The sequence below is a fragment of the Pseudorasbora parva genome, chromosome 14 (assembly GCF_024679245.1).
Source record: "Pseudorasbora parva isolate DD20220531a chromosome 14, ASM2467924v1, whole genome shotgun sequence".
Lineage (NCBI taxonomy): Eukaryota > Metazoa > Chordata > Actinopteri > Cypriniformes > Gobionidae > Pseudorasbora > Pseudorasbora parva.
In genome coordinates, this window is record NC_090185.1 from 19,670,227 (window position 1) to 19,689,245 (window position 19,019).

The 19,019-nt window shown below is 41.8% G+C and overlaps 1 protein-coding gene across 1 annotated transcript in view; it reads right to left on the reverse strand.

The window, feature by feature from the left end:
• elfn2a (extracellular leucine-rich repeat and fibronectin type III domain containing 2a) overlaps window positions 1-19,019 on the reverse strand; it is a 152,039-nt gene that overhangs the window by 62,008 nt on the left and 71,012 nt on the right. The window contains exon 2 of the mRNA XM_067415750.1: window positions 14,607-14,820. The gene's annotated coding sequence lies outside the window, so the exon portion shown is untranslated. The remainder of the gene's footprint in view (window positions 1-14,606; window positions 14,821-19,019) is intronic.

The window sequence follows — 19,019 nt, forward strand, 5'->3', positions numbered from 1 at the left end:
ATTCATTTTAACGGCACTCATTTTATTAACACGAGATTAACGCAGCGCACATTTTCTGTTTGATCCATAGCCCGTAGTTGGAGAAATTGAGCCATAGACGGAAAGAAAAGGGTTAACATTTACATTACTTTTCTGAAACAAGTGCAGTTATAGCCTACATAAGCTACCATATTTTTTGTTTAACTTTTATTAGACTCCAGGTCGAAAGAAAAGTGCGTTTTTAAACTGAGCACATTCTCTGCAGTCCGAGTGCGATGCACTGCGAGATCACTCGCCTGAGGTAAATCATTAACACCATCACTGCTTACAGTACATGTGTTGTATGGCTAAAACGAATACGCAGTTTACCTTTCTGAACAAGAGCGCTCCCGAGTCCTTTTTCAGTTTGAATCATGGCACATTTCGGCACACACACAAAAAAATACCGGCAGTTCAATAGTGTGCGGCTCTTAAAGGGGCCACACTATATTCCTACTCGTTACCACCTCCTGAAGGTGGTAACGAGCTTTCGTTACTTTCACATTACTTATATTTTATACGAACTTTCATACGTTCTGAATTAAACTGCCAGTGTAAAAACTCCCTTTATTTATCTTCTTAAAATGAGAGAAATCACTGCTTATTCTAAATTAGCTTAGGCTTAAAAGACATGAACTAGTTCTTTGAAAAACATCTGTGACCTTTGATACATGTCTAAGCTTCATGCTCTGAGTATGGTTTCACTAATAATAAACATAAATTTGCATAACGCATGCATTTTTTATCCATACCCATGTTTATTAGAGTATATAAAACTTGAAACATATTAATTTAAGATACATTTACAAATGATAAAATGTGCGATTAAGTTGCGATTAATCACGAGTTAACTCATGACAATGTGCGATTAATTGTGATTAAATATTTTAATTGATGTAATTTTATTTAATTTCATTTATAATATAATTAATATATATTATAATATTTATTCATTTGAATCAGTTTTTCCAATTAGGGACATACAGTTTGTATTTAAACTATATCCAAGTAAACCCTCATATAACAGAGATTAACTTTCTCAATCTCCTTATAAACAAAGATAAATACCTAAACCTCCTCATTACATTTATTACACAGGATTCAGAACAGTGTGAGAAAGATAAAATGACCACAGAAGGTGTAGGTGTGTGTGTGTGTGTGTGTGTGTGTGTGTGTGTGTGTGTGTGTGTGTGTGTGTGTGTGTGTGTGTGTGTGTGTGTGTGTGTGTGTGTGTGTGTGTGTGTGTGTGTGTGTGTGTGTGTGTGTGTGTGTGTGTGTGTGTGTGTGTGTGTGTGTGTGTGTGTGTGTGCGTGCATGTCATTGCTGATGTATGCGTGTATGAGATTAGGAAGTCATCAGGCATGGTCCAGGTTTAGCCTCAAGACAAGTAATTGTCCCCAGCCGTATCAAATGCCACACACATACACACCACCACACACATACTACATTCGATACACATGAAGGAGGGGTTTCAGAACATCCCCTTATCCTACTGTCCCACTTCCTGTGAACTTCCTTTAACCCAAGGCACTCACCTGCATATAAAAGCCTAAAGCATGACTGAGGAGATACCATTACTCCGTAATGTTGGCGGTAATCAAAAAAAATGTAATGAGGAACACATATAGGCCTACCTGATGGCTAACATTAAGGCAACTAGCTTAAACATAATAGCGAATGTCATTAAACTTGCTGTTAGTGGCCACAAACTAAAAAATTTTTCTTATTAATAGATTTTGAAACAAGATTAGCGTAGCATCATTAAAAAGAAACGAAGGCAAAGTAAAACATAAGCTGTCCCTTAAGAAAATGAACCATGGTTTTAATACAAATACAAATAAAAACATTATTATAGATATTATTATAGATTTTATAAGGTTAGGGTTTGTTTTAGTGGAAACATTTGCTGTTTGGTGTTACTAGCCAAACAGTATACTATTAAGTAAAATATTTTAAAAAAGATATTATTTTAGAGTGTCCTGTGTAAGTTAATAATCAAACACACGCTCTCTTAAAATCTTAAATCTCTTCTAAAAATGCAATAAATGGCTAGAGACAGACGAGAAGCATAAACGGTTGGCATTGATGCTGTATTGTGCAACAGTTAGCAACAATTGACCAAAGTGTGACAAAACGCTATAATCACAGTTTTCGATCACAACAGCCTTTTGCACTAATAGCATTAGCCAAACAACCTGAGGTAAAAATCAAGCACACGCTCATAAAATGTGTTCTAAAAATGTAATAAATGTCTATAGCAATTAGGTTTATTTTAGCAGTAACAGTAAGCAGTAATGTCAATGCCCTACATAGTTTATGCTGTGTAGTGTATATTGACCATGTTAGCAAATGGAAATCAGTTTTTAGTAAGCTACCATAAACTGAGGTGCAGCATAGCATAGTGTAGCTAATGTAGCTATATAGCCAAAAGTTTTGGGACGCCTGCCTTTAAATGCACATTAACCTCAATGACATCCTATTCTTAGTCCTTAGGATTTAATAGAGTTGGGAAGGCTTTCCACAAGATTAAGGAGTGTTTTTATAGAAATGTTTGACCATTCTTCTAGAAGCACATGTGTGAGGTCAGGCACTGATGTTGGACGAGAAGGCCTGGCTCGCAGTCTCCGCTCTAATTCATCCCAAAGGTGTTCTATGGGGTGGAGGTCAGGACTCTGTGCAGGCCAGTCAATTTCCTCCACACCAAACTCGCTCATCCATGTCTTTACTGACCTTGCTTTGTGCACTGGTGCGCAGTCATGTTGGTACAGGAAGGGGCAATTAAATTGTCCAAAATGTCTTGGTATGCTGAATCATTAAGATTTCCTTTCACTGGAACTAAGGGGGCAAGCACAACCCCTGAAAAACAACCCCACACCATAATCCCCCATCCACCAAACTTTACACGTGGCACAATGTAGTCAGAGAAGTACATCCATCAGATTGCCACACCAAGAAGCATGATTCTGTTGTTCCCAATTGCTCTTCCACTTTGTTATAATAACACTAACAGTTGACCATGAGATATATAGTAATGAGGAAATTTCCTGAATGTGTCCCAATGCTTTTGGCAATATAGTATATGTTCAAAGGGCCAATTTGACTGTATCTTAAAGAGTAACGTATAGCTAGTTTTCAAAGTATTTTCACCAGCACTGGACCACAGCTAAGCGTTTATGTCTCATTCCCAAAAGGGAAATCAAAGCATTTAGAACCTCATTGACTTTCCTGAAACATCCATTCCTCTGGCTCCCTGCCCATCCATCCACATTAATTAAGAAGGGGAGCAGAGCACACCGGAATAGCTTTTGGAGGACTGGAACCAGGTTGTAATTCCAAGGATTTTGTCTAAATTTCTTTACCTCCATCTCCCCGTTCTCTTTTTTAGCTGAGCATCACTTCATCCAAGACATTTCGAGCGTCAACGGAGTGACAGAAACGTCCTTTAAACTTAGTTTCATATCTTTCAATTTTGCCAGTTTGTTCATGTCTACCGATCCCACTGGTGCCCATTACTGAGTGAGGGTGACAACAAGACTCTTTTCCTTCTGGGTATAAAAGATCATCTACCATCACACTTTACAACAGCGGTGCTCGCATACACACTTAAATGGCGAGATACACACACAGTTCTCACGACACAGCCTATTACGTGTGACCTTTTTCATAAAATGCTTCCTCTGGGAGCTTTTCACTCAAGACAAGATGCTTCAAGACCAGGTCCATATGCCACATCCTCCTATCCAAGGTCTCCATTCATTCGGAAAGCCTTTAATTGGTTGCTTGGGTCACTCCTCCCTCGTTGTGAATGTTAAATTAGAAGCTTGTTCGGTGATAACCTATAAAGTAAGCCGTAAGAGAGTGGAACGTCTATCAATTAACGCCTCTCTCCCTACCTTTCACCCCTTTCTTCCCCTTCCCTGTGGAGTGAGGAGAGAGGTGGATACGCATGCTAATTGTTCGGCGTAACGATCGCTCCCTCTGAAGAAGCAAACACGCTCAGTGTTACTGTGAGAGTTGATGTGTGTATTTCACAATGCACAAACGGTCAACACTCCTTTAAGCACAAATCGCAAGAAAACACAGTGCCATGGCATAGAGATTTTACATTATTTACTTACAGGAAGGGGGGAAAAAAAAGACCTGGCCTTTACTCAATCCTCTGTACTTTATTACAAGTTAAAAGTCAAAATTCTCATGAATAAAACATAAATGTAAAGAGCTTGTGAACTGATGTAGGGAGAGAAAAATGTATTTGGAATAACCGCAAAAAAATCAAATAATACTTTTTTCTTCCAGCATCAAAACGCTTTAAAAAATTCAGTTACTGTAGATACTCAGGATTCGATGTCATGTCTTCACCCCAGGCTTGAGAAGGAGAAGAAAAAACTTTCTTCACGGCAGATGAGAAGTGTGTGTGTGTGTGGGGGGGGGGGGGGGGGGGGGGGGGGGGGGGGTTACGGCCGTGGGGGAGCTGATGATGAGAAATCAGTGTGCAATCTCACCGCCCTGAAATGACCAACTGATGAAAGCCAGAAGAAACATACTGTACACATAATCCAGAGTGGGCGGCCACCCAACACCAACTGTTAGTAATCAAGTCGCAATATCTGTTGTCACACGCTTGCTTGTTCTCGTACACGTTCTCAGATCTTGTAGAAGACACAATAATTATATTCTAAATATAATCATTACGTGAAAAGAAGAGTATAAGAAATTCACACATTTCAGACTAAATCTTTTGATCATCGGATCTCGTAAGATCTAGAGCTTCTAGCAAACTTTCAAAGCGCAAGTAAGAGAAAAACATCTCTATTAGTAGCCAAGGGCTCAGACGTCATCCTTACAAGTTATAGCCTAAATACAAGCCACAGTCTGGCTGCAAAAATTATCATGTTTGTTTTTATATTTTGGTAAACATATAATGACTGTTATTCTTAGATTAAACTAACTGTAATCGCCAGAAGGTCTGCGCACTCCTCTCCTCAAAATAAAGGTTCTGAAAGGGGGTTCTCGCAGCGATGCCAAAGAACTGAAGAACCTTTTCTGCAATGAAAAAAGTTCTATGGATGTTAAAGGTTCTTCATGAAACCATTGATGCCATTAAAGAACGTTTAACACTCTCTCTCTCTCTCTCTCTCTCTCTCTCTCTCTCTCTCTCTCTCTCTCTCTCTCTCTCCTCCTCTCCTCTCTCTCCTCTCTCTCTCACTCTCTCTCTCTCTCTCTCTCTCTCTCTCTCTCTCTCTCTCTCTCTCTCTCTCTCTCTCTCTCTCTCTCTCTCTCATATATAAATATAATTATACCGTACTTAACTATGTTTACTTATATTTTATTTATTTATAACCTACATGAAACTATTATTATAATTATAACAATTATTGACCAGTTACCTCACAAAAAACATTAATAATAATAATAATAATAATAATAATAATAATAATAATAATAATAATAATAATAATAATAGTACGTAATAATAGTTGTTTATAGTAGTTGTTTTAAGGACTAACTATTATTATTATTATTATTATTATTATTATTATTATTATTATTATCATCACTGTTTGTTTATTATTGTTTATAATTTGCTTATTACTGATCACAAATCCTTTAATAAAAATAATAATAATGGTTGTTATTAAATGTAGTTGTTTTTAAGAAAAATAATAATAATAATAATTACTATTATTATTATTATTATTATTATTATTATTATTATCATTAATTAGTTGTTTTATAATAAGAATTAATAATTATTATTAGTGTTTTTGTTATTATTGACTATTTAGATTGCGTAATAATAATAATAATAATAATAATAATAATAAATAAACTATGTATGTTGTAAACTACTACAATCACAACATTTATGCTATGTTTTGCAATTTAAATATTATTAATTAAATATATTATGAATTTAATTAATGCAATTCATTGTAATTAATTTACATTATTACAATGATATTTGTAAATAAATGTAAAAAAATTTTTTTAAATAAGTATTTTTTATAACAAAAATAAGGAACGTGGCGTCCTGTAAAGTTTTCAAAACCCACACACACCTCGCAGCTTATTTCCTGTCCTTGTCTATTTGTTCTCTCTCTTTCTCTCTCCCACTCTGGCTATTTCCTCCAAAACTCACCTGCTTTCTATGGGCCCCAGTCCATGTTCCTTTCTCCTCAATTCTATCCTTTCATTTTAATCACCTGCCCTCTCACTCTTTATCATTCCTTTCCTCCTCTCATTTCCTCGTCCATTCAACTACATTTCATCCCCCTGACTCATTCTTTAACTCCCCCAACAGTTCGCTCCCATTCACTCCTGTAATATTTCTTTCACATGCCTTCTCTCTTTTTGTTCCCTTTTTGGAATTCCAGCAGTGAGACCAGACAGCCGATGAGAACCAAATCATTGTTGTCAAAACCAGGCCCACCCACTGACTGAACAAACCGGCCTGAAAATAGCCCCCTTAACCCCCCGCAGCAGAAAAACGTGCCTGCTCCACAGCTGCATTACTGCATGCATTCAGTCAGAAACGTGCGCCGCCGTCTGTCTCATTACGTGTTTGATGTGGTACCATTGTGATCATTATCTCCTCCTGTTCGGTCCTTTTTATTGCGCCTGTTTTTGTGAGTATCGCCTTTTTTCGGTTTTATTATGGCTTCCTTAGTCACAGATAAAAACAGAAACAAACACAAACTGAGAAAAATATGACCAGGACTTTGTGGGGGGGTGCCAGCCACACTTGTGAACGTGTCAGTCGTGACTATCAGAAGCGAGAGAAAGCCAATTATAGAGTGATGCTAATACAGCCATGCAGAGTCCACGATGACACGATTCTCCCGTCACAACGTGAGAAGGTTATTGTTCAAAACCCAGAAATCCAATGATTGGCCTGTTTTTGGATGATTATGTCATGTCATGTCATGTGTAAATGATGGTAAAGGGGTATTTCACTAATATTTGATCATTATTGCAAACCAGCACTTTTAATCTTAATGAAAACTAAACAGGCCAAATTAACTTTAGATATTATATTTTAAAAATCAAAACCTTTGCAAACCTTTACGCCGAGTCCAAAAAAGTTGGGACATTGAACAAATTGTGAATAAAAACAGAATGCAATAATGTGGACATTTCAAATTTCAATATTTTTATTCAGAATACAGCATAGATGACATATGAAATGTTTAAACTGAGAAAATGTATAATTTTTAAGTCAAAAATAAGTAGATTTTTAATGTCATGGCATCAACACATCTCAAAAAAGTTGGGAAAAGGCCATGTTTACCACTGTGTGGCATCCACTCTTCTTTTTATAACAGTCCGATTTTAAATGAGCCTTGGCCCAGAGAAAACGCCTACGCTTCTGGATCATGTTTAGATATGGCTTCTTTTTTGACCTATAGAGTTTTAGCCGGCAACGGCGAATGGGACGGTGGATTGTGTTCAGCGATAATGTTTTTTGGAAATATTCCTGAGCTCAGGTTGTGATTTCCATTACAGTAGCATTCCTGTATGTGATGCTGTGCCGTCTAAGGGCCCGAAGGCATCCAGAATGGTTTTCCGGCCTTGACCCTTACGCACAGAGATTGTTCCAGATTCTTTGAATCTTTGGATGATAATATGCACTGTAGATGATGATAACTTCAAACTCTTAGCAATTTTTCTCTGAACCTGCCAGAGGCCCGGGCAGGGACACCTGAGGTGTTGCACCTCGCGTCCGCCTCAGAAACTCCTTTCTGATATTGCTCCACTATTTTTCGCCGCAGCATTGGGGGAATTGGTGATCCTCTGCCCATCTTGACTTCTGAGAGCCACTGCCACTCTGAGAGGCTCTTTTTATACCCAATCATGTTGCCAATTGACCTAATAAGTTGCAAATTGGTCCTCCAGCTGTTTTGTAATATGTGCATTTAACTTCTCCGGCCTCTTATTAATACCTGTTCCAACTTTTTTGGAATGTGTAGCTCTCATGAAATCCAAAATGAGCCAATATTAATGAGCCAATATAATATTATTTCATAATGTCTCACTTTCAACATTTGATATGTTATATATATTCTATTGTGAATAAAATATAAGTTAAAACCAAAACTAACAAAAAATTTAAAGAAAAAATGCAAAACTATGAGAAACCTATAATAGTAGAAACTAACAAAAACTTAACTAAATTGAAAATAAAACAAATAAACATTTAAAAAGATAACAATTGACAAATTAAATTTGGCAGCCATAAATACTCAAATAAAAAACTATATAAACTGAAAGTGAAAAATAAATAAAACTTGCATAAAACTAACAATGATAGAGTGAAAACTAACAAAAACTTAATTTGAAAATACTTAAACAGAAATAAAACTAGCTCATTCACTTTGAGCAGGGTCTGAGTACAAAACACCATTTTGAACTTAAAACAGAAAACTTTTTTATGCATTTTGGCTGTTCATTTACACAACTTTAGGGGCAAGGAAACGCAAACTTGAAACGTGTTTCAAAGTGCAAGATTTGAAAACAACGCCTTTACCGTCCCCATGTAAACTACAAAACACGAATTTGTGAAAACAGTGACGTCATGCACATACGTATTACATGTTCAGTCTATAGGTGCGTAGTGTTTCTTTACAAAGTGACATCGCCATCTACAGACCTGGAGGCAGAATGAAGGTTTTTTAAGCATTTTCATGGATCTGTTTTACAGGGATCTTTTTGGTATCAGTCCATTTTTAGTAGGCCTACATCACTGTCATGTAAATTTACCCTAAAGTAAATAAATAAACTGAAAACAGAAAATTAAAAAAAATCTAACTTTATAATAAACATTTTAAGAAATTCTAAACTATAATAACCCTTTTTTAAAACGTGAAACATGACTTTTTTTCTTTTTTTTTTGGTAGAATGTGCAAGCTGTTTGTTTCCTTCAAATGAAAGTCAATGATAATGTGTTGCCTAGCTATAAAAAAATTAATAAAATTAAATAAAAAAAAACATAAAAGTAGTCCATATATTCCATGGCTTCTGAAGTCATGTGACAGCATACACAAGCCAACATTTTATCAGAAAAATCTTTCCCCTTTGGTCTACACGTCAATGTTTTGTGTAAAACGAAATGTGTTGAGTACAAAATATAACTAACAAGCTGTTCTGGGGACAGTTTATACAATTACTAACGATGAAGACACAATGAAGCAGAGTGGCACCTGACCCCGCATCCCTCTTTAGTTCTGAAATTCCCCTTGGATAAAAGCGACAGTGCAGCGATCAGACTGATGGGTAATTTGGTCTCTGCTTGTGGACATCAAAAGAACAGCTGTAATTTACAGCGACTGTTTACAAAGTCAAGCAGAATTCAAGAGGTCGAGTGGCATCCTCAGCCCAGACTCATCTGGTCATTAATCACTTTGAGTTGATTCGCTCCAACCAAGAAGAATTACTGAGAACGGCAGGACAACAGTCACGTGTAAGCCACAGATGTCTAAGATGTATTCTACCCTACAGCTGCTACGAATGAACTGGATTGATTCTGAAACATCGTCTGCATTGCTGGTTTACAAGATTGTGCTATTTTCGTAGCCTCGCTATCCAACGTTTTACTCTGGCAAACGAGTACAACACATCATAAACCAGCCTGGAAATGCAGATGGTCTTCGTCTGCAGAATAGGCTTCTGAAAAAATACCTCTCCTGGAAATGTTTAAGTTAGACTCATTTAATTTGCAGCAATTAGCAGAGAAAAGATGCAAAAGTGGAAAAGAGACAAGTAGAAAAGGGAGTCTCAAGGTTTGAGAACGTTCAAAGCTACGGTCTGCAGCTAATTTAATCAATGTTACAAAAACAGGGATGTTTTTCCTGTCTGAGAAAAATAAATGAGGGTGCCCTGCAAAGATGAAATCGCAGGTAATTCATAAGCATTTACTTACTTTCTCATCTTTCCTAGTTGTGTTTCTATCATATAAAATTGTGAATGAAAAGTGTTGAGGCTTTTAATGTTGAGGCTCGGGAACCACTGGCCTTCTCTGTTTAGAAGAGAGAAAGGCGGAAAGAGAGTGATGGGTTTCCCCTGAGAAAGCAATGATTTAAGAAAAGCCTTCAATTGAAAAAAAAAACAGAACACATGCAACACTGAGCCAAGAAACGCACGCAAACGTTCACAACAGTGAGCGGTTTGCTCAAGCGCATGACAGGTAAGGATATATCACATTGAATCTGATCTTAAGTGGAAGGCCAGTCAAATGCTCCATCCTTCCCGTCTCATTCCCCGTTTCCTCGTCTCTTCTCGCCCTCTCTCTATCCTGCGGCTCAGTGGAGGGGAGGACTGTATAATATGCAGCATCACGTAGCAGCAGGCAAAAAATCCTGCAGGATTCAATAACAAGAAGCTAATAAGATTAGCACGACGCTAATGCAGATGAGCCGCTGGGGTGGAGAAGCCAGAGAAGATTTCCCCGTCCCTGGAAACCAATAGAGGATGTCAATTTACACTGATCTGGCACCAACCTCTTCCCCTCGCGCACCAACAATGAGTAGCAATAGCAACTATGGTGTTGTACAAAAAGGTGAAGACCCCACTAACGCAACACACTGTAGGGAAGTGGGGGCATTTGGCTGGAGACGCGAGGTAGAAGGAGGGGCAATGTAAGATGGACGTGTATTGAAGAGAGAGGTTGGCACACAATGGGGTTGCCTACATGCCTGACTGAGCTGCTTCTGAATTTGGAGAGGGGAACTAATACCTGGCAACTAGTGCTGGCTAACCATCGACTAGAGAGAAAGAGATGGAAGAGCTTAGCGTGGAATCCTAAGGGCCCAGGGTGGAGCTCTGCCCGGTAACTCCCTCTCATTGGTCCCCAGACAGGTGTCTTAGCCAATGGTTGAATAGTCAATGGAAACCTTCCACCAGGACTGGCAGAGTTCCACTCTAACGGGCTTGTCTTTTTTTTCTCGCACAACAAACAACCAGCAAAACAAGCACAGCGACCCGATGCTCTCATTAGCAAAGAGTCTCAAATGATTCGCGTCGGAGAAGGCAAGCCTTCATCGCGATAGTCAAATGAGTCTTTATCGCTTCAAGGCGAAATCTCAGTAAGAAGTCCAGGTAACAAATGCCCCGCTGAGCCTCAGGAGTCAGGACAGAAGTAGAGAGGGGGGAAAGGAATTGGCTGGTAACACAATACAATACAAGCCCAAATTTATCTTGGATAACCCAGCGCACACACAAAGTCCCAAACCGTCTGTCCGAAAGCCTCTTATCTAGAGTGTAGCTGCCGAAAAATGAAAGTAGCATGTATCTGCTGTTCTCATCAGAGCCACACACAAATGCTCGAATTTCCAAGCAGCCTCTCTTATGCAGCAACACACACTCAGTAGCACCTCATTGCACAAGAGGCAACATGTCGCCAAGGCAATCTAGGGTGCTGACAAGTAGATTTGACAGGAGCACTGGTGTAAGATAAGAGATGGAGATGATACACAGTGAATACTCCAGTTCCAGTACCTTCCAAAATAGCTAACGGATAAAATCTCTAAGAGCCTCAGTCAGCAGGCCATAACAGTTGAGCGTGCAACCCTAACTCTTTACCCACTAGACCTTGCTCGGTCCTATAAAATGCTCCCCTGATAGAGGTTATTGACACTGTCCACCATGCAATTAAAAATGGAATGGTGTAGCCTTGCAGTTAGTCTCAGCTTTAAGTGGGACACTGACACAATATACAAACTACAGACAACACTGGAATGGACTATTCTTAATCTGTCAAGATCTAATTTGATTGATTTTCTGCAACTTTTAAGTAAGGACAGACAGGTTTCAAGTCAGCCTTGAAAAGTCATATTTACAAGTTGATACAACTAGTCTTTCTGATTTTGCCAAAGTCCACTAAGTTTATTAGCCAAATTGAGGTTGGTAGATTTACATGTTGGTCAGGCGGTCTCTTGCGACGTTTCTTGGATAGAATACACTGCAATGTGAACCGAGAGGTCAAGACAAATCAGGCTATTTGCAAAATCTATGCTCGTAACTAAAAGGTTGCAGGTTCCTTACATGGTTTTATCAACAATCTACAACCATTGTGTCTTTGACCACAATTTGGCTCAAGACACAATGGGGATAAAAAATTAAATGATCCTTGCCGAGACGATCAATAACCAATCTGTTTTCTGCCTACACTGTAAAAAAAGTGTTGTTTTAACTTAAAAAATAAGTGTCTTTGTGCTGCCTTAAAATTTTACGTTTAGTCAACTCAAATATCCAAGTTGTCACTTTGTAATTCACATTTCAAGTTGACTAAAATTAAAATTTTAAGGAAGCACAAACAGGTTTATACAACAATTTATAGTAAGCATACCACAAGTTGCTTTGAATCATAGTCCATAAATAGGATAAAATCTGATTAGAATGCTTTTCTTTTAGCCCTTCTTTCATGGCCTTAGCAACTGAGTGAATATATTTTCTTCATGTACAAATGTAGTTATTGAATTGTGGACTGACTGATGGTTACCCAACAATGAATGGCCCTTTGGTTCTGGAGATAAAGACAAGCAAGCAAATAAATCCTGCCTTCTGGAACCACTGTGAATGAAGAAAAATGTGGAAAAGCACTATAACACACAGCCGAAAATGAACTCATTTTGGGTTCTCGCTTATGTGAAATACCTTACAAGCCATTCCTGCCGCCACGAGAGTGTAAGTTAATCCTTACATTACATACAATGTGGATATATGAAGTATATTAGGTTTTTGCTCTTGGTTTAACTGAAGTTTCTATTGCCATTCTGCAGGCTGTCATTGGAAAAAAAAAAAAAAGAATGTTTTTTATTGGAAGTTATATTCCTGGAAAACAAAAAAGGTTTAACACATTCTTCTTTATTAAAGGAGAATGGGTTCATTGTAACACTACATGCCAAAGTGTACCGAACACACTCAACACACATACACACTCAAGTACAGTGACTGTCATTGGCTGGCAGACTTTCTCAGTTGGACCTCAGAAATCACAGTAAGGGAACAGCAGGGACTGTCTGGCGATTTCTGATTAAGAGTGTTTGTGTTGGGCATCAGAAAAAATGCTATCACCTGACTGTCTGACAAATAGAGAGATAATGACAAAAAGAGAGCGAGAAGAGGCAATACGACATAGTCGTAGCCAAGCAAATTGCACCTTTGGCTGGGACAAATACATCCTGGCTAAAAATATTTTATGCTGGCACATTCTTGTAAAGGCTTTTGAACACAATGCAGATTATGCTAAATTACCCAAAATAAAATTACTTAGGAAATATTGATCAAAGCGGCACATATGTATTTAACCCTTAAACACATAAATGTTTCGCCAATCAATTGTACATATCCAGGTCTTTAGCGGCCCAGATCTAGGCCTATAACTAACACGGATGGATAACTGGCGCGATAATATAAAATTCTCCTGATATTAGAGTAACAATCACAGAAGAGTAAAGTAAAGCATATTTTGTTACCTTTTGGAGCTTGGAAGGGTTCCGTTTGAGCAGTTTTATACCATCATCACTGTGCTCGTCAGAGCTCATTTCCCAGTACATTCAGCATTTAGCTCATATTCACCATCTCAAACTATCATTTTCAAAATCAATATTTTGATCACTGACACATCTAGTGACATCAAGTGACAGTGACACTAATATTTGATTGCGTTCAGTACTTCCTCTGCAGTAAATCGCTGAGCCATTTGTAGTTTTGCTGATGATACTTCCTATTCTTTTGTTTTCTGTCTGCGGTAACTGTGAAAACGTCACATCATTGACAACTTGTGGAATAAAGGTGAACTGCACTTATTCAATCATCAAAGATTCTGTTGTGCAGAAAAAAAATCTATACTTACACTGTTACATTCCTTGGGTCATTAGCGACCCTATACAATTTTTACACAAACAGTCATTTTTTTAATAATTTGGCCTTTTTTTCTCGTTATGTTTTTTATAATGAATTGATTGTAGTATACTAAGAAGGTTGATGTCTAACTTACAACAAATTATGAGGAAGAGGGTGGTAAATGATGACCCGGGTCACTAAAACCCCGAAATATGCATTTAATAGTTAAGCCACTGGGGTTAAGGGAATGTTATTGTCATGATGAAACTGTATTGGGTAATAATTTGGCCATTATGACATGTTGGAGTGTGATTCTCAATTTAATCAGCCAGCATGATTTGATGTAAATGTATTTTATTTGTTGATTTACGCTTGAACATCTAACCTATCCCCACCCCTAAACCTACCATATAATCTAAAACACCGGATATTACAGGCAGATACGACTACAGGCACAATTTATTTAACAAATATACACATTTCCCAATTGTTCCAAGGCCAAAAGGTTGATTTGCGTGAAGAAAAGACCCAAAAGCGATCACTGTCTCGATCTGTCATACTGATTAATAATCATGGACTACCAATAACTACATGTGAAACAATATGCAGAGTGGCAGGAACACAGAAACACCAAAAGCACAAGATTAAGCAGACTTTGCACATATTATCATTAGTTCTGGTGTTTAGGAGCAATAGCATCTATTCACTTTAAAGTGTTAAGAAGTTTGTGTCATTTCAAAAGTTCTTACCTTTTCACTCTTATAAATCAGCATTCAAGGTGAAATTTGACCTCCCCTCTCTGTTTAGGATATTTCTGGAGGTTTCCTTCTTCGGTACGACCCTTCTGACTTTTCACATCCAGAGGTCAGTTATGCCACTGTAACAGCTTTACCCACTTAGAACCTCAAGGCCAACCAGGGAAGACCCTGCATTCAAAACACCCAGATCTTCTGTGAAAGTCCACTGGGAGAAAATGGAGGAAAGAAAACGGAAATAAGAATTTGATGGCATTTTTACAAACAAATTGCATACAAGTGATCAACTTGTGTTATCATGCACACACAGACACACTTCCTTCAGTGGCCTAAAGATTTGTCAACTGCGAAAGGCCATCAAAAATGTTCCCTTTCGAAAGGGAACTCGAGCTGCGTCAGCTGACGCTATGGGGAACGCCTCCAGCGTGACCGGTGTCTGAGCTACTATCAAACCACAGCAATCCTATTGACCGGCGACAGCCTATGATGTCATCAAGGTGCGACCAGGAAGTATATAAGGGCGCCTTGCAAACATGACACCAGCATCTTCGTCTTCAGGGACTGTTTTTTGTCTGAATGCTTCAAATCAAAGGTAATCCAGATTCATTTATTTTCTGCCTGGGATTAAGAGCATGCACAGTCAAGCTCTTGTAGAGTCATTTGTTCGATTGTGTGTAATGTGAGCGAAGTTTTCAATCCGAGATCGCTCCATTCTCGTCTAGCGCTCTTCCTGAGGGAAGAGCGTTTTTGCATCTGAGATTAGTGATGTGATCCCCGCTCACGCTGAGGCTGAGCGCGGATGCACGTCACATTCCCTCGGATTGGGTCGCCGATCGCCGCGAGGGGATGTTTCCCTCCGACGATCTAGCGACTGACGAGACTAATCACGAATGCTCGTAGGGATGGCTGGTGAGAAGGGAAATTAATTTCTCAGCCATCCTGACTGTGTATGCTGAGCCGATGGCTGTTATGAGCGCGCTGCATGCAGGCTGCGGCCGTCATGTGGGCGCATTAAAGGAGAGATCGCTCGTTTAAACGGAACGATCGATTTCTCCCCGGCCATAAAACCGTCGGCTCAGTTGAGCTTTTCCATTCCTTCCTGATCTCCTGACTGAGATCGTGAGGGTATGGAAGAACCCATATTCAGTGTATTCACGGACATCAGCGGGTGTTAAATGCTGATGTTTGGAGGATGGGTGTTCTAGCTCCAACCCTGCCATCTGAGCTTCTTTCAACTATGTTTCAAGAAGTTTAGATGGCGGGGCATACAAGGCAGCGGGTCAGCCTGGTGCTACTTTTACGCCGTGTCGGTGTTGCAAGTATACTGGGAAGACCTGCTGAGGGATCTCAAACAGGGAAAATACCCTGACCCGCGGCGCAGCTGTGCGCCATATCAGCGATAGCAGGGCCTGAGGGCCAGTGTCACAGAAGCGCGAGTGGTGGTGTCCGAGGACCCGCACACCGCTGAGATCCGGGTCCCAGGCAGGCGGGAGGCGTCACGGTATACGGACCAGTGACGGGGCCTGAGTGCCAACATCGCCTCTCATGCTCCCCGCGGTTAAGGGTGGGGCGCAAAGAGGCGGACTCCCACATAAGAGGAATAGTATCACAACGCTGTTGGCGTGAATGAAATATCCCTCCCTTAGGTGGGTGAGTTAAGAATTACATCTCATTTACTGCTCTTCTTCATTTTCTCCCCAGGCGCTTCTTACATCCGGCCCTGAGGGGGGCCATGACGATGATACTCTAGACCCCGCCTGGCTGGGCTGTGAGAAGCGCACCCTCAGGCGGTTGCGCTCCCAAACATGCATACTGTGAGTAAAACTTATGTGTGGATATCGTCGCGCAGGAGGCGAGCTGGTAAGTCCCCCTTGCGAGGGAAACATTTATTATTTATGTTGTGTGAGACTTCATGCTCCCCGCCAAGGGTTTGGGGATCACGGTATCGATGGAGGACACCATAGGGCCCTGTAGTTCCCCTGTCCGGTGGCTAGAACAATTTTTTAGATGCCGTTATGTGGTATGTCTAGAGCTAGCTTTGCTAGGAGAGAATAGCCGCCATTGTATGTACAGCTGTGCGAACAGTTTTTTTTGCCTTCTCTCTGTGTGATGAAGCAGTATTGAGGCAACCGCTCATTCTTGTAGGAATGTGCTGTTGTTTTAGGCGAGTGTGCTCTCCTAGTCAAACAGGAAGCTCTTAGCCACCCCAGGGTAAAGCGGTCAACGTTGCCCCTCGTGGAATTTCATAGACGGGAGGGTGAGTTTAGGCTTACGCACGAACTACAGATTTAAGTCTAGCCTCGCAGGGCTTAGACGGAGTATTATTGAGGTTTTTTCGCTTCCCCGAGCCGCGTATAATACTCTTATGTAGGCTGGCCCTCTCCGGGCCACTGCATCGGTTGGCCTAGGCTTTTGCGGGATGGGGGGCATTTCTTTCCAAAGAAGGAAAGTAATTATCGCCCGAGGCCCTCGGTTTGAATATTGCAGGGCATTTTCTTTCGCATCCCTAGTCAGCCTCCTCTTACATTAGAGTCGTCCGGCCAAGGCCCGCCCCCTTCTCTGCGTTTTGGGGTTTTTAGTAATGCAGGTTGGTGTGAAGCAGAATGAACAGCGACTTAGCCAGTGGTCGTGGGGCGGGGTTTGGCGTCCCACGCTTGTACGCAGGTGGGCTATTTTTGCAAAAACCCCGCTTTCCAGAGCTTGTTGTGGCTGCCACCTTCTGGCGGCCCCTGGCCCCATCCTGGAGGATGTTGGGCCGGTGGGTAGCATATTTGTGAATATTTTTTTTTGCCCTCTGCTCTGTGTCTTCTGCTCCACCTTTTAGGGCTCGGGTTGAGCTGCACTCGCAACCTGCGTGCTTCGTAATGGTTCGGTCGGATGCTCCCCTGGAAGCCGAAGCATTGCCATGGCTGACGCCCTAGCGTGAACGGTAGGCCGCTGCATGAAGGAAGAGCGGCCGCCCTGACGCAGGTGACGTAAGTTGTACTCCCCTCGCTTTGAGGGTCTAGGTACTTTCTGCTGAGTACACTGCTTTTGGCAATGTGTTTAGGCTATGTCTGTAGGCACTGCCGGATGGGACTGCGTCATCGCATGGAGGACCCCGTGAGCCTCCGGGATGAAGCCAGCCCCGGGAGGGGCATGGGCTACCAGCTGGCTGTGAGCAGCCAGCTTGGGCAGTCCTGGCAGTGGACTCTGAGCAGGAGGCCTCAGCAGGCCTCCTTGCGGGTGAGTCGCGACATCGGGCCAATGTGCGCCTGGGAGGAATATCCCCGACGATGTCGGCTTCAGCAGTACCTCGTCGACAAGCAGGACCATCATGGCCTCCCTGGGGTGATTCCCCAGGTGGTAACTGGATGTCTAGGTCTTCGTCAGCCAAGCAGACAGCCACTGTCAGCCCGACTTGGAGCGGCCAGCATTCATCCGACCTGCCAGCGAGCATTCGTCGCTGGCATGGCTACAAGCCCAGTTAGTAGGCCTCCCTAGGCCTCCCTGAGGGCCTGCTGGGGTGCAGCAGGCCTTGCCGGGCTTCCCTTGAGGGGGTATTCCCGTGCTTCAGGTGTTAGACGGCAGGTAGTAGGCCTCACCAGGCCTCCCTGAGGGCCTGCTGTGGTAGCAGTAAGCCTCGTCTGGCTTCCCCCAAGGGGTCGTTCCTGGGCTTCAGTCACTGGATGATAGGTAGTAGGCCTCGCGGGGCCTCCCTGAGGGCCTGCTGGGATGCAGCAGGCCTTATCTGGCTTCCCCTGAGGGGGTACTCCAGGGAACTAGCGCTGGATAACAGTTCCTGGGCTCCAGTCACCAGATGGCAGGTAGCAGGCCTCACCAGGCCTCCCGGAGGGCCTGCTGGGTTGCAGCAGGCCTCATCTGGCTTCCCCTGAGGGGGTGGTCCAGGGCCTCGGCCACTGGGTGACAGGGATTAGGCCTCGCTAGGCCTCCCGGAGGGTGAGCCCCGGTTCCCGGTTCCTATGACAGTGAGCATGGTTGCTAGCCAGGGCGGCTAGCATGATCTGCTATCAGGTAGCAGGCCTCACCAGGCCTCCCTGAGGTCGTTCCCTGGTCTCAGTGCCGGCTACGAGTAGCCTGGCAAGTAGTAGGCCCTGCGGGGCCTCCCAGGGGGAATGAGTTCCTTGGACGGAGACACATAACTGGCTCAAGCTGACAGCTAGTGATTCCTGCCATCAGGCTTCGGTCCTAGCCGGCAGCACCTGATGGCGGGCGCATACTCTAGCACGACGAGTTTACACTGCTGCTATGCGGTCCTTACAGGACAGGGACTTGCATAGGTTGCCTACAGCATGGTACCTACCAGGCAGGCTTAAGAGCTCCCCTCTTAGGAGGGTTGTCTGTGAGCTTACGGCCACCTGGGCCTGGTCAGTTGGTCGTAGGCCCCTCGGGGCCTCCCTGTGAGAT